General features: G+C 45.2%; 1 protein-coding gene across 1 annotated transcript in view; it reads left to right on the top strand.

Moving 5' to 3' along the window:
* Window positions 1–15,652, top strand: part of LOC121558104 (beta-1,3-galactosyltransferase 1) — a 135,065-nt gene that overhangs the window by 55,775 nt on the left and 63,638 nt on the right. Inside the window, exon 2 of the mRNA XM_041871593.2 lies at window positions 419–473. The gene's annotated coding sequence lies outside the window, so the exon portion shown is untranslated. The remainder of the gene's footprint in view (window positions 1–418; window positions 474–15,652) is intronic.

Raw genomic sequence — 15,652 nt, 5'->3', positions numbered from 1 at the left:
GCTGTGAGTCGTAAAATATAAACACTATTGTTATTATAGATAAGGCAACGTGCAACTTCTAAGTGCATTTATTCTGCAGAGTATACAAATGTCTCGTATCTTCCCTGTGTTTCTTACACTCTCTGTCCTATGACTCTTTCCTCCTCTCTCGTCATACTATTTCTCTCTCATGGTTCACTCTTTCTTTCTCTCACTCCCTCTCATCAAATATCCCTATCCCTTTCTCTCCATCACTCTCTCTCTCTTTCTTCTCTCGCTCTCTCTTCTCTCTCTCTCTCTCTCTCTCGCTCTCTCTCTTTCTCTCCTCACTCTTCTCTCTCTCTCTCTCTTTCTCTCTCTCTCTCATTCTTACAAGTTCCCTTTCTTTCTCTTCCTTACTCATTGCCACTCACGTGGCTGTCTTGTCTTCTGTTTGCAGAGATGGAGTGAAGAGAAACAAGCCTAACGTTGTGGGCAGGAGTCAGCTGTGTCAGGTAAGGAATGACTCAGTGTCTCTCTGTCTAATTACATTTACATTTACATTTTAGTCATTTAGCAGACGCTCTTATCCAGAGCGACTTACAGGAGCAATTAGGGTTAAGTGCCTTGCTCAAGGGCACATTTACGTCATTTAGCAGACGCTCTTATCCAGAGCGACTCACCAATTGGTGCGTTCACCCTATAGCCAGTGGGATAACCACTTTACAATTTTTTTGTGGGGGGGGTTGGGGGATAGAAGGATTACTTTATCCTATCCCAGGTATTCCTTAAAGAGGTGGGGTTTCAAATGCCTCCGGAAGGTGGTGAGTGACTCCGCTGTCCTGGCGTCGTGAGGGAGCTTGTTCCACCATTGGGGTGCCAGAGCAGCGAACAGTTTTGACTGGGCTGAGCGGGAACTATGCTTCCGCAGAGGAAGGGAGCCAGCAGGCCAGAGGTGGATGAACGCAATGCCCTCGCTTTGGGTGTAGGGACTGATCAGAGCCCGAAGGTACAGAGGTGCCGTTCCCCTCACTGCTCCATAGGCAAGCACCATGGTCTTGTAGCGGATCGAAGCTTCAACTGGAAGCCAGTGGAGTGTGCGGAGGAGGGGGGTGACGTGAGAGAACTTGGGAAGGTTGAACACCAGACGGGCTGCGGCATTCTGGATGAGTTGTAGGGGTTTTAATGGCACAGGCAGGGAGGCCAGCCAACAGCGAGTTGCAGTAGTCCAGACGGGAGATGACAAGTGCCTGGATTAGGACCTGTGCCGCTTCCTGTGTAAGGCAGGGTCGTGACTCTCGAATGTTGTAGAGCATGAACCTGCAGGAGCGGGTCACCGCCTTGATGTTGGCGGAGAACGACAGGGTGTTGTCCAGGGTCACGCCTAGGCTCTTCGCACTCTGGGAGGAGGACACAGCGGAGTTGTCAACCGTGATGGCGAGATCATGGAACGGGCAGTCCTTCCCCGGGAGGAAGAGCAGCTCCGTCTTGCCAGGGTTCAGCTTGAGGTGGTGATCCGTCATCCATACTGATATGTCTGCCAGACATGCAGAGATGCGATTCGCCACCTGGTTATCAGAAGGGGGAAAGGAGAAGATTAGTTGTGTATCGTCAGCGTAGCAATGATAGGAGAGGCCATGTGAGGATATGACAGAGCCAAGTGACTTGGTGTATAGGGAGAAAAGGAGAGGGCCTAGGACTGAGCCCTGGGGGACACCAGTGGTGAGAGCACGTGGTGCGGAGACAGCTTCTCGCCACGCCACTTGGTGGAGCGACCGGTCAGGTAGGACGCAATCCAGGAGTGAGCCGCGCCGGAGATGCCCAGCTCGGAGAGGGTGGAGAGGAGGATCTGATGGTTCACAGTATCAAAGGCAGCAGACAGGTCTAGAAGGACAAGAGCAGAGGAGAGAGAGTTAGCTTTAGCAGTGCGGGAGAGCCTCCGTGACACAGAGAAGAGCAGTCTCAGTTGAATGACCAGTCCTGAAACCTGACTGGTTTGGATCAAGAAGGTCATTCTGAGAGAGATAGCAAGAGAGTTGGCTAAAGACGGCACGCTCAATAGTTTTGGAAAGAAAAGAAAGAAGGGATACTGGTCTGTAGTTGTTGACATCAGTGGGATCGAGTGTTGGTTTCTTTGAGAAGGGGAGCAACTCTCGCTCTCTTGAAGACGGAAGGGACATGGCCAGCGGTCAAGGATGAGTTGATCAGCGAGGTGAGGTAGGGGAGAAGGTCACCGGAGATGGTCTGGAGAAGAGAGGAGGGGATGGGGTCAAGCGGGCAGGTTGTTGGGCGGCCTGCAGTCACAAGTCGCAGGATTTTATCTGGAGAGAGAGGGGAGAAAGAAGTCAAAGCATAGGGTAGGGCAGTGTGAGTAGGACCAGCAGTGTCATTAGACTTAACAAACGAGGATCGAATGTCGTCAACCTTCTTTTCAAAGTGGTTGACGAAGTCATCCACAGAGAGAGAGGGGGGCGGGGGGGGCGGATTCAGGAGGGAGGAAAATGTGGCAAAGAGCTTCCTAGGGTTAGAGGCAGATGCTTGGAATTTAGAGTGGTAGAAAGTGGCCTTAGCAGCAGAAACAGATGAAGAAAATGTAGAGAGGAGGGAGTGAAAAGATGCCAGGTCGGCAGGGAGTTTAGTTTTCTTCCATTTCCGCTCCGCTGCCCGGAGCTCTGTTCTGTGAGCTCGCAATGAGTCATCAAGCCACGGAGCTGGAGGGGAGGACCGAGCCGGCCGGGAGGATAGGGGGACACAGAGAGTCAAAGGATGCAGAAAGGGAGGAGAGGAGGGTTGAGGAGGCAGAATCAGGAGATTGGAGGGAGAAGGATTGAGCAGAGGGAAGAGATGATAGGATGGAAGAGGAGAGAGTAGTGGGAGAGAGAGAGCGAAGGTTGCGGCGGCGCATTACCATCTGTGTAGGGGCAGAGTGAGTAGTGTGGGAGGAGAGCGAGAGAGAAAAGGAAACAAAGTAGTGGTCGGAGACATGGAGGGGAGTTGCAGTGAGATTAGTAGAAGAGCAGCATCTAGTAAAGATGAGGTCAAGCGTATTGCCTGCCTTGTGAGTAGGGGGGACGGTGAGAGGGTGAGGTCAAAAGAGGAGAGAAGTGGAAAGAAGGAGGCAGAGAGAAATGAGTCAAATGTGGACATAGGGAGGTTGAAATCCCCCAAAACTGTGAGGGGTGAGCCATCCTCAGGAAAGGAACTTATCAAGGCGTCAAGCTCATTGATGAACTCTCCAAGGGAACCTGGAGGGCGATAGATGACAAGGATATTAAGCTTAAATGGGCTAGTGACTGTGACAGCATGGAATTCAAATGAGGAGATAGACAGATGGGTTAGGGGGAAAAATTGAGAATGTCCACTTGGGAGAGATGAGGATTCCTGTGCCACCACCCCTCTGACCAGATGCTCTCGGGGTATGCGAGAACACATGGTCAGATGAGGAGAGAGCAGTAGGAGTAGCAGTGTTTTCAGTGGTAATCCATGTTTCTGTCAGCGCCAGGAAGTCGAGGGACTGGAGATTAGCATAGGCTGGGATGAAGTCAGCTTTGTTGGCAGCAGAACGGCAGTTCCAGAGGCTGCCTGAGACCTGGAACGCCAGGTGTGGGGTGCGTGCAGGGACCACCAGGTTAGAGAGGCAGCAGCCACGCGGTGTGGGGCGTTTGTGTAGCCTGTGCGGAGAGGAGAGAACAAGGATAGGCAGAGGCATAGTTGACAGGCTGCAACAGATGGCTACAATAATGCAGAGGAGATCGGGATGAAATGAACTGAACATCAGGGAAAGGAGAGAGCAGGCCTCCCTCACCAAAAAAATAAATAAATATATAACTCTCCCAACTTCCACCTCAGAAACTATAATTGTTTCACTGAACCACCCGAATAAAACTCTCCCAACTTCCACTTTAGAAATTAGAATTGTTGTAGGCTACAGCAGACTGTTATCAGTAGCTGTAATTAAGTACAGCAGCTACCAACCACCTAACGTTAATGCCTCGGATGAGGTTAGAAAAACAGCTGAATGGTAGCAGCTAGCTGGCTCAATCACAGGTACTCTCAAGCATGAAATAACATTGGAAACAGCTAACCACAGTTGCTAAAAGTTACCGGTAGCTACCCTCTAGCTAGCTAGCTTTGTTGGTCCAGGTAGTGGGTAAGCTAGCCTCGTGCTTCGCCTGGGCTCCGCCGAATAAAAATCCTTACCTACAATAATTACCTACAATAATAACCTACAATAACTACCGGAGTAAGCTACCTATAATACCAAACTACAATACCTACCACAATCTAAATACATGGTTTGAGCTTAACTCAACACCATATAAGAAGCCAAGCTTACCTTTCATAACGCAGCAATGATTAAACGTTGGGTAGCTAGCACAAAGATAATGTATTTAGCTACCACAGCCTGCTGGTAGTGTTGGCTAGCTAGCAATGGCTACTGTGTTGACTTTGTTTGAAAAACGGCGTCGCTGTGAGCGAATGTAGCTGGCTAAAAGGATATTGTTTTTAGTTGCTACCGTTGCTAATAGCAACTCGCCAGCTAATCCAGGAGGTGAGTTAGCGAGCTAGCTTGCATGCTATCCGGCACCGCCGAATACAAAAGTAACCTACAATAACTACACAACAGCTACCCGCAACAGCCCACGATGCCTACCTATACTACTTAATAATATACAGCCCACGATGCCTACCTATAGTACCTAACTACAATCTAAATACATAGTTTAAGCCTTACTCGACAAAGCCCAGGCTATGTATAAAGCCAAACTGGCAGACTGCAATCAGTAGCCGAAATTAGGTACAGCAGCTACCGACCACCTAACGTTAACGATAATGAGGTTAGAAAAAGCAGCTGAAGGTGGCAGCTAGCTGGCTCAATTACAGGTACTCTTAAGCGTGAAATAACATTGGAAACAGCTAACCACCGTTGCTAAAAGTTACCGGTAGCTACCCTCTAGCTAGCTAGCTTTGTTGGTCCAGGTAGTGGGTAAGCTAGCCTCGTGCTCCGCCGAATAAAATCCTTACCTAATCACATCAATCATAACAGTATTTGGCAGCATACAGTATAATATTGCAACAGAAGGCTCCAGAATATACATCACAAACACACAGTACAGCACCGTTGTCAATCTACCTGTAATAACCTAGCTGCTAACACCTTGACTGTTACAATATTTCAAAGCTGCTTTCCGATATACCTGTAGCAGCCTAGCTAGTTAACACCTTGTCAATCTACCTGTAGCAGCCTAGCAAGCTAACACCTTGTCAATCAACCTGTAGCAGCCTAACTAGCTAACACCTTGTAAATGTACCTGTAGCAGCCTAGCTAGCTAACACCTTGTCAATCTACCTGTAGCAGCCTAGCTAGCTAGCACCTTGTCAATCTAACTGTAGCAGTCTAGCTAGCTAACACCTGTCAATCTACCTTTAGCAGCCTAGCTAGCTAACACCTTGTCAAGCTACCTTTAGCAGCCTAGCTAGCTAACACCTTGACCTATAGTGTTACTGTATGGCTGCTATGTAACGTGATTGGGGGGGGGGGAAATATACACTCAATCCTCCGCTAAGCTACGAGGGGTTCTTAGCCTTGGGGTTCTTCATCTTTTGTTTTAGTGACTCAGTGGCTGCACCCCAAATGGCACCCTATTCCCTATATTGTGCACTACTTTTGATGAGGCCTCATAGGGCTGTGGTCAAAAGTACTGCACTCTATAGGAAATAGTGTGCCATTTGGAACACAACCAGTGGGTTGCAGGTAGAAAGGTCATCCATGTTCCATGCTGTGGAGTAAAGCTGAGAGGTATGTTTGCAGCCTCCAACATTAGCGCTGGCTAACAACAGGGCAAGAGGCGCCTGCCTACCTACCTACTGCTCCAGCCCATAGAATTACAGCTGAACACCTTGGCGATACAAGGAGTGAATCATTCTGTCAATCTGCATACGAAGGCTATTGTAGGCTATTGTATGTGAATGAGGTCAGGGATAATTCCACCACCTCCACTGCTACCACTGCTACACACTACTGCTGTACAACTAACTGCTATACTACTTCAGTACTACTACGACTAACACTAATTATTATGATAATAATATGGGTAGAAATTATCAGGATTTGTGGTCATCATTCTACCTACACTGAACTATAGTGTTTAATTGAAGACACAGAAATGTACACAGCTTCAGCTACCGTTACTAGAGAATAATTTCCAATAGAGGAAGATGCATAAAGACCTACGTCTTTTTGCGAGACTGTATTCTCTAAACGTCTCTTTGTGTGACAGTAATCAACTCGTCGCTTCACCCTGTGTGCTGTGAAGAGTGGGAGGCTGGGTTAGTCAAACCCCTCTCTGCTTTCGTAGACGCCCATGTTGTCTTGGCACAGTCTAATTACCAAAGGCAAACAGCACAGAGAACTTTCAAGAGCTGCCTGCCGCGTTACGTGAATGCAGATATGATTGGGAAGCAACAGCAGAAGATTTCCTAGATACAGTGTGGCGAAGGCCTGTCATGAGTGAAAGCCAGGCGTGCAGTGATCCCAGAATGGGACATAAAACAGGTCTGAAATCCAGTCAGTGATGCATAGCCTACATCTGGGAGAGAGAAGCCACCACGGCCCACTTTGAACACAGATCCACGGCTAACTCTAGCGCAAGTCATATCGAGTTCAAAGAAATCCATTTGGCTCACTTTATCCAAGGCTTTCATTTATGATGTTGCTCAGAGCAAGACCCTTGTAAATATTCACACCCCTGCGCTAGGCTAATTTGTCTGAAAAGCCAGGGGATCGGGTGCGGGTTTTTCCGCGAGGAAGGAAACTGTACAAAGACAGTGTTAGGCTACCTATGAATAATGCACACATCATTAGAGCAGGTTTTAGTAAAGTACCTGGTCTGACACAGATTCTAACACAGTCTATATTGTGAATAATGGGTGTGTGTGAGCTAAGAAAATGTGCCAGATAATCCCAATCTGTTATGATTAGTTTGTGCAGTATAAATTACATTCTCATTGGGTAGAACTATAATGCTGAGCGTGCATTTTACTAATCTAGCTAAATCAGGGCCTTGCAGTTGCAAGTTTTTCTTTGACTTGCAACCTGACAAGAGAGTCTGATGATCACAGCACAGAACATTGTGATTCAGAACTCGGGGTGTAGCAATGCACCTAGCATAATTAAATCATTAGCTAAAATTGGTCGTAAGCATCCTCTGAAATGTCCAAATAGGCTATTTCCTTGTCATTTCCCCTGCAAATCATGCCAAATATGTTCGGAAAGTATTCAGATCCCTTGACCTTTTCCACATTTTGTTACGTTACAACCTTATTCTAAAATTGTTTTAAATTGATTAAATCTACACATAATACCCCATAATGACAAAGCAAAAACAGTTTTTTAGAAATATTACATTTACATACAGTGGGGGAAAAAAGTATTTAGTCAGCCACCAATTGTGCAAGTTCTCCCACTTAAAAAGATGAGAGAGGCCTGTAATTTTCATCATAGGTACACGTCAACTATGACAGACAAAATGAGAAGAAAAAAAATCCTGAAAATCACATTGTAGGATTTTTAATGAATTTATTTGCAAATTATGGTGGAAAATAAGGATTTGGTCAATAACAAAAAGTTTCTCAATACTTTGTTATATACTCTTTTGTTGGCAATGACACAGGTCAAACGTTTTCTGTAAGTCTTCACAAGGTTTTCACACACTGTTGCTGGTATTTTGGCCCATTCCTCCATGCAGATCTCCTCTAGAGCAGTGATGTTTTGGGGCTGTCGCTGGGCAACACGGACTTTCAACTCCCCTCCAAAGATTTTCTATGGGGTTGAGATCTGGAGACTGGCTAAGCCACTCCAGGACCTTGAAATGCTTCTACGAAGCCACTCCTTCGTTGCCGGGCGGTGTGTTTGGGATCATTGTCATGCTGAAAGACCCAGCCACGTTTCATCTTCAATGCCCTTGCTGATGGAAGGAGGTTTTCACTCAAAATCTCATGATACATGGCCCCATTCATTCTTTCCTTTACACAGATCAGTCGTCCTGGTCCCTTTGCAGAAAAAACAGCCCCAAAGCATGATGTTTCCACCCCCATGCTTCACAGTTGGTATGGTGTTCTTTGGATGCAACTCAGCATTCTTTGTCCTCCAAACACGACAAGTTGAGTTTTTACCAAAAAGTTATATTTTGGTTTCATCTGACCATATGACATTCTCCCAATCCTCTTCTGGATCATCCAAATGCACTCTAGCAAACTTCAGACGGGCCTGGACATGTACTGGCTTAAGCAGGGGGACACGTCTGGCACTGCAGGATTTGAGTCCCTGGCGGCGTAGTGTGTTACTGATGGTAGGCTTTGTTACTTTGGTCCCAGCTGTCTGCAGGTCATTCACTAGGTCCCCCCATGTGGTTCTAAGATTTTTGCTCAACGTTCTTGTGATCATTTTGACCCCACATGGTGAGATCTTGCGTGGAGCCCCAGATCGAGGGAGATTATCAGTGGTCTTGTATGTCTTCCATTTCCTAATAATTGCTCCCACAGTTGATTTATTCAAACCAAGCTGCTTACCTATTGCAGATTCAGTCTTCCCAGCCTGGTGCAGTCTACAATTTTGTTTCTGGTGTCCTTTGACAGCTCTTTGGTCTTAGCCATAGTGGAGTTTGGAGTGTGACTGTTTGAGGTTGTGGACAAGTGTCTTTTATACTGATAACAAGTTCAAACAGGTGCCATTAATACAGGTAACGAGTGGAGGACAGAGGAGCCTCTTAAAGAAGAAGTTACAGGTCTGTGAGAGCCAGAAATCTTGCTTGTTTGTAGGTGACCAAATACTTATTTTCCACCATAACTTTCAAATAAATTCATTAAAAATCCTACAATGTGATTTTCTGGAGAAAAAAATTCTCAATTTGTCTGTCATAGTTGACGTGTACCTATGATGAAAATTACAGGCCTCTCTCATCTTTTTAAGTGGGAGAACTTGCACAATTGGTGGCTGACTAAATACTTTTTTTCCCCACTGTAAGTATTCAGACCCTTTGCTCAGTACTTTGTTGAAGCACCTTTGGCAGCGATTACAGCCTCTGGTCTTCTTGGGTATGACGCTACAAGCTTGGCACACCTGTATTTGGGGAGTTTCTCCCATTCTTCTCTGCAGATTCTCTCAAGCTCTGTCAGATTGGATGGGGAGCGTTGCTGCACAGCTATTTTCAGGCCTTTCCAGAGATGTTCGATCGGGTTCAAGTCCGGGCTCTGGCTGGGCCACTCAAGGATATTCAGAGACTTGTCCCTAAGCCACTCCTGCGTTGTCTTTGCTGTGTGCTTAGGGTCTTTGTCCTGTTGGAAGGTGAACTTTCACCCCAGTCTGAGGTCCTGAGCGCTCTGGAGCAGGTTTTCATCAAAAGATCTATAATAATAATAATAATATGCCATTTAGCAGACGCTTTTATCCAAAGCGACTTACAGTCATGCGTGCATACATTTTTTTTTTTGTGTGTATGGGTGGTCCCAGGGATCGAACCCACTACCTTGGCGTTACAAGCGCCGTGCTCTACCAGCTGAGCTACAGAGGACCACAACTTTGCTCCGATCATCTTTCCCTCGATCCTGACTAGTCTCCCAGTCCCTGCCACTGAAAAACCTCCCCACAGCATGATGCTGCCACCACCATGCTTCTCCGTAGGGATGATGCCAGGTTTCCTCCAGACGTGACACTTTGCATTCAGGCCAAAGAGTTCGATCTTGGTTTCATCAGACCAGATAATCTATTTTTTTGGGGGGGGGAGGTGTAATTTCACCTTCACATGAATCTTTCTGTATGGCTGTTAATTTTACATTATCAATAGAAAAAACATCTCTACAATTTGCTTCAGTTAGAGGAGATGGAGGCGACTGAAACGAAAACATATGCTTAAAATACTTTGTTTCCTCCTTCAAAATATAATTTGGTGAATCAGGGGTGACTCCGTCATTTGAAACCAGTTTCAATAAATTATTTTTGGTAGCATTCCTATGTTGAAGATAAAAAAATAATTTGGTGCATTTTTCCCCATATTCCATCCAGTTTGCTTTATTTTTATAATATATTACACTTGATCTTTCTTGAATAAGTTTCTCCATTTCTTTTTGTCTTCTAATTTATTCTGAGCCTATGTTGCAGTTTTTATTGCTATCTATCTGTTCTGTTAGACCTTCTATTTCCTTTGTTAGTGTGGACTCTTTTGACCTAAATTGCTTTTGTTTTCGAGATGAGTACTGAATTGCATGGCCTCTAAAGGCACATTTAAAGGTGTTCCATACAATAAGGGGATTTGCTGTACCTATGTTAATGTCAGAAAGAATCAGTTATAAATTCCTCTGTCCTAGTTAAAAACAAGTTATCATCCAATAGGCTTTGATTACATTTCCAATATCCTCGTCCACGTGGAAATTCAGTAAGAGTAATGTATATGCCAATTATATGATGGTCCGACCGCATTCTGTCCCCTATCAACACTTTTTAAACTTTTGGTGCCAGCGAGAATGACATAAGAATGAAGTCAAGACAACTAGCTTGATTGAGTCTCCGCCATGTATAGCTCACTAGATCAGGATATTTAAGCCTCCATATATGTTTTTATTTTTATTTTAGTCATATATCTACTAGTTCTAATGTATCCATGACATTCACAACTTCCTTAAGAGCAAGAGGGTGATTGTTTGTAGTGTGATTTCCTTTACGGTCCATTGAGCTATTTAAAACGGTATTATAATCTCCCACCATAATAATAGAGTCTTGAATTTCTTGCAAGGTCGATAATTTATTATATATATTTTCAAAGAAGTTTGGAATGACAGAGACTTAACGACTGTAACAATGGAACAGAGAATAGACGCGTAGACAAGATGGCGTATTGAATAGAAATCGGTACAAAACACCTCAAAATAAAAACATAATATTCAAAATCAGTAAGTTAGACTAAATATTAGCATTTCATATATTCGCGGTTAATATATTTCAATCTGGATAATAACACAAAACAGATCATAAGGCTAGAGAAATATATCGACAAATATTACAACAACACGCAACACCCAAACATCAAATCAAATCAAATCAAATTTTATTGGTCACATGCGCCGAATACAACAGGTGCAGACATTACAGTGAAATGCTTACTTACAGCCCTTAACCAACAGTGCATTTATTTTAAACAAAAAAAGTAAGAATAAAACAACAACAAAAAAAGTGTTGAGAAAAAAAGAGCAGAAGTAAAATAAAGTGACAGTAGGGAGGCTATATATACAGTAAAATAAAGTGACAGTAGGGAGGCTATATATACAGGGGGGTACCGTTGCAGAGTCAATGTCGCGGGGGCACCGACTAGTTGAGGTAGTTGAGGTAATATGTACATGTGGGTAGAGTTAAAGTGACTATGCATAAATACTTAACAGAGTAGCAGCAGCGTAAAAAGGATGGGGTGGGGGGCAGTGCAAATAGTCCGGGTAGCCATGATTAGCTGTTCAGGAGTCTTATGGCTTGGGGGTAGAAGCTGTTGAGAAGTCTTTTGGACCTAGACTTGGCACTCCGGTACCGCTTGCGTGCGGTAGCAGAGAGAACAGTCTATGACTAGGGTGGCTGGAGTCTTTGACAATTTTGAGGGCCTTCCTCTGACACCGCCTGGTATAGAGGTCCTGGATGGCAGGGAGCTTTGCCCCAGTGATGTACTGGGCCGTACGCACTACCCTCTGTAGTGCCTTGCGGTCAGAGGCCAAGCAGTTGCCATACCAGGCGGTGATGCAACCAGTCAGGATGCTCTCGATGGTGCAGCTGTATAATTTTTGAGGATCTGAGGACCCATGCCAAATCTTTTTAGTCTCCTGAGGGGGAATAGGCTTTGTCGTGCCCTCTTCACGACTGTCTTGGTGTGTTTGGACCATGATAGTTCGTTGGTGATGTGGACACCAAGGAACTTGAAGCTCTCAACCTGTTCCACTACAGCCCCGTCGATGAGAATGGGGGCGTGCTCAGTCCTCTTTTTTTTCCTGTAGTCCACAATCATCTCCTTTGTCTTGGTCACGTTGAGGGAGAGGTTGTTGTCCTGGCACCACACGGCCAGATCTCTGACCTCCTCCCCTATAGGCTGTCTCATCGTTGTCGGTGATCAGGCCTACCACTGTTGTGTCGTCGGCAAACTTAATGATGGTGTTGGAGTCGTGCCTGGCCATGCAGTCATGGGTGAACAGAGAGTACAGGAGGGGACTGAGCACGCACCCTGAGGGCCCCGTGTTGAGGATCAGTGTGGCAGATGTGTTGTTACCTACCCTTACCACCTGGGGGCGGCCCGTCAGGAAGTCCAGGATCCAGTTGCAGAGGGAGGTGTTTAGTCCCAGGATCCTTAGCTTAGTGATGAGCTTAGAGGGCACTATGGTGTTGAATGCTGAGCTGTAGTCAATGAATAGCATTCTCACGTAGGTGTTCCTCTTGTCCAGGTGGGAAAGGGCAGTGTGGTGTGCGATAGAGATTGCATCATCTGTGGATCTGTTGGGGCGGTATGCAAATTGGAGTGGGTCTAGGGTTTCTGGGATTATGCTGTTGATGTGAGCCATGACCAGTCTTTCAAAGCACTTCATGGCTACAGGCGTCAGTGCTACGGGTCGGTAGTCATTTAGGCAGGTTATCTTAGAGTTCTTGGGCACGGGGACTATGGTGGTCTGCTTGAAACATGTTGGTATTACAGACTCAGTCAGGGGACATGTTGAAAATGTCAGTGAAGACACTTGCCAGTTGGTCAGCACATGCTCGGAGTACACGTCCTGGTAATCCGTCTGGCCCTGCGGCCTTGTGAATGTTGACCTGCTTAAAAGTGTTACTCACATCGGCTACGGAGAGCGTGATCACATAGTCGTCCGGAACAGCTGGTGCTCTCATGCATGCTTCAGTGTTGCTTGCCTCGAAGCGAGCATAGAAGTGGTTTAGCTCGTCTGGTAGGCTTGTGTCACTGGGCAGCTCGCGGCTGTGCTTCCCTTTGTAGTCTTGACTGAAGACAAGCGTGGAGAGCCGATCCCCAAAAGGAAACGCGACTCATCGACTGATACAGATGATATATGCTTTTCACCACTGGGTATGGTAAGTGTGGAAAGCGACCTGTTGAAGTTGATAAATGACAAATTGGGCATACTAGAATTGGTCAGTAAAGACGTAAAAGAGTTGAAAGCGAGTCTTCAAATGAGTGACGAAAAAAGCTTTGGTAATGGAGAGAAAGAAACCAAATAATTAAAAGTGACAGTCTCTAAAATGGAAACGGACGTTAGGGAACTAAAAAAGGAGAACAATCTTCTGAGAGAAGCCTTACTAGACATCCAAACTAGATCGATGAGGGAAAATCTAGTACTTACGGGTATTCAGGAAAAGGAGGGAGAAATAACAGAGAATATTATGAAGGACTTCCTGCATACAGCGCTACAAATCCCACTCGAGGCTGTCGATAAAATCCAACTCGAACGTGTACATCGTTTCGGAAAAAGAGGACAGAAATATGAGCGCCCAATCGTTGCCAAATTTGCTTTTTTTAAGGATAAAGCTATGGTGAAAAGCCTAGGAAAAAGACTTGCTGGCACGAAAATAGACATGAATGATCAGTTCCCGAGGGAGATTGTAGAAAGGCGCAAAGTTCTATATCCAATCTTCAAGGAAAACAGATTAAAAGGGAAACGTGTTGCACTAGTGGTGGATAAATTATATATTGTCAACCAAATGTTCAGAGACAAAAAGACTACTCCATGGCTATTCTAAAAGTTGTAATAGAGAAGTCAAAAATTGGAGCACCTGATACTAGCAATGATAGGGATTGTAGTATTAAATAACATTTATAGTAAGTATAGTATTTTATAAAAGGATAAAACGATATAACAAGCAGAATAATACATCTTTAAATACAAATAATTAGAACATGGCTTTTTTGGCGGGAGGTTGTTGTTTTGGCGGATGGTTGTTGTGGTTGGTCCTGTGTTCTCTCTGGCATCCTTTCCCCCTTGCGGCAGATGTGGATGCGGGTGCGTTTTGCACGCCGGCCCATTTCTTCCGCAGTCAACCATGTGGTGTGCATTTTTGTGTTTGAAAAGGTGCGGCGTTAAGTGAGTGAGAGGGGAAATGGTTGCATATCCCAGAGCGACCGGGGGTCTATGAGCAGGGGGTAGTGAGAGAGAGCTTTTCAATTTTGTGTAGATGAGGGATATACATTTTTAAATATAGTATACATCTAATCTAATTATTCATTGTCCTATCATGATGGAAAGATCCCTAACCCTATAACCTGGACACCCACCTGAGCGACCCATACACCAAAGAGAAGTTCCCATCTCTTTTATGGACCTGCTGTGAATATGCAGCCTAAACAGAGAAATAAATGCGGTCAGAGACCTACTTGAGCAGCACCGCCCCCTCAAGATTCTGAGCCTGCCTGGCAGGGTTGGTCCTACAAAGCCAGAGCCCCTGATGGGAGAGCATAATATACAAGGAAATTCTCAAAGCTGCTAATGAGAACCTTGACGACCTTTTACCTAGCCGGTGGGGATTCCGGTGGGGTACACCACCCAGGTAGTGGCAGTGCTGGCAACACTGGCTGCAGTAACCCATGGGGGAGGGGGTCACACTCGGACAATCAGAGAGGGGGTTTATCATTGTGGCCCAGGTGACACAAAATAATCAAAGGTCTGACCGCATGGAGATGCTTGGGAAAATGGTTACAACAGGGGATCAGAGTGTTTGTGTCTCAGGTGAAGAGGGTGGATCTGATCTCCATCACCTAGGACTTGACATAGATTAAGTAGATTAATCAAATCTCACATTGTTATCAATTTCTGCTCAATCTGCATGCTTTCTCAATCAGCTTTAACTGTATGTGCACTCGTAAATCAAGTTATTTCTCGAGTTGGGCTCTGGGATATAACAGCCGTTGAGTATCTGATTTTATGGTGGATTGTGGAGGAGGGGGGTTGAGTGTGTTGGAGTATGTGAGTATGTGCGTGTGTGCTTGTCTGGCATCTGTTGTGGGGGGTGGGGATGTTGGGGGGAGGGTATGGGATGGACCACGGGAATTATTTGCTAGGATAATAATTGCTTGTCAATGAATTAAATGTAATACAATGGCAATCCGGGTTATATGTTAGAATCCTATGCGTGAACTGGCCGACATTATTACGCATATTAATTGATAATGATGGAAAATAGGATATGCATAATTTAAAAAAAATAGTTATATAGATATATATAGAGAGGTGAAAGCATTGGAAATGCTTTTGGCGGTTAATCTGCTTCTGTTTTGTGGGTGGCACTGTGTGCTGTTTTTCGATTGATGGGTCCTGGCCTCTCGGGGCCTTAGGGATACGGAGGGACGTGGGTGGGATGCTGATCACTGGGATGACGGCTCAACTTGGGATGGGGAGGGGCTTTAGCGTTGGGAATTAGTGGAGAACAATTGAAGGGTTACTCCCGTAGCAATGCAAATATCACGGTACAGCTATATGGACACTCAATCATTACGCTATTTTTTATTGGTAAATTTACAAACATATATAATGATAAATAGACTTGAAACTTGTATCTCATTATGGTGTATGGTGAAATAAGTATAGCCAGTTATAATTGTAATGGCTTAGCTAATAATAACAAAAGAAGAACAATATTTACATGGCTCAAAGAGAAGGAATATAA

The sequence above is a fragment of the Coregonus clupeaformis genome, chromosome 16 (genome assembly GCF_020615455.1).
Source record: "Coregonus clupeaformis isolate EN_2021a chromosome 16, ASM2061545v1, whole genome shotgun sequence".
Classification (NCBI taxonomy): domain Eukaryota; kingdom Metazoa; phylum Chordata; class Actinopteri; order Salmoniformes; family Salmonidae; genus Coregonus; species Coregonus clupeaformis.
Note: the sequence above shows the minus strand (reverse complement) of the source record. Positions and strands in the feature narration are given on the sequence as shown.